The sequence below is a fragment of the Pygoscelis adeliae genome, unplaced genomic scaffold (genome assembly GCF_000699105.1).
Source record: "Pygoscelis adeliae isolate BGI_AS28 unplaced genomic scaffold, ASM69910v1 Scaffold582, whole genome shotgun sequence".
Lineage (NCBI taxonomy): Eukaryota > Metazoa > Chordata > Aves > Sphenisciformes > Spheniscidae > Pygoscelis > Pygoscelis adeliae.
Window position 1 is genome coordinate 39,906 of NW_008824281.1, and position 586 is coordinate 40,491.

Sequence of the window (586 nt, forward strand, 5' to 3'; positions counted from 1 at the left end):
AAATCCCCTGCCCTTCATGAGAATTACAGCCTCATCATGCTCAGCTGGAGACAGATGACTGCCTAGATCATCTCTCCAATTACATGTTTCTCCCAGGGCCCCCTGGCTCAGCCACTCCAGGTTGGAAAATCCCATCCAACGCCTTTTCTCATTTATTAAGGGTCCTGCTCACCCGTCCTCGCGTGCCGGCAACTGTAATTCAAGCAGGTCAGGCGAAGCAGGCACCTTTCCGGGGCTGGGATTGGCGCTGGATGGATTCATTTGCTAAGCAACCGTGTTGCTTTGTGCCAGCCCACAGTATTATTAAAAGACATTCACAATGGGAATATCTCCCCTCTGCCTCCGCGCTGTCTTAAACACCTTTTTTATATAAAGCCGTGGAAGGGTTTTATGCCTGGGCTGGCTACAGCACCCCAAATCTCATGGATGGAGGTGCCAGCCTCCACCGCCTGCACCCGAGGGGCTCAGCGGGTGCTCATCGCATCTCTCGCAGGGCCGGCAGCGCTGCCTGTTCCCCCTTCTTGGGGACACGTCCCACCTACCTGCCTGTGCCAAGCCTAGCGTTGCAGCTGGCGAGCTGGGGGAG

The 586-nt window shown here is 55.8% G+C and overlaps 1 protein-coding gene across 1 annotated transcript in view; it reads right to left on the reverse strand.

Annotated features, from left to right (window-relative positions):
- The window catches only part of MAST3 (microtubule associated serine/threonine kinase 3), a 25,381-nt gene that overhangs the window by 17,659 nt on the left and 7,136 nt on the right, over positions 1–586 (reverse strand). The window lies entirely within an intron of this gene.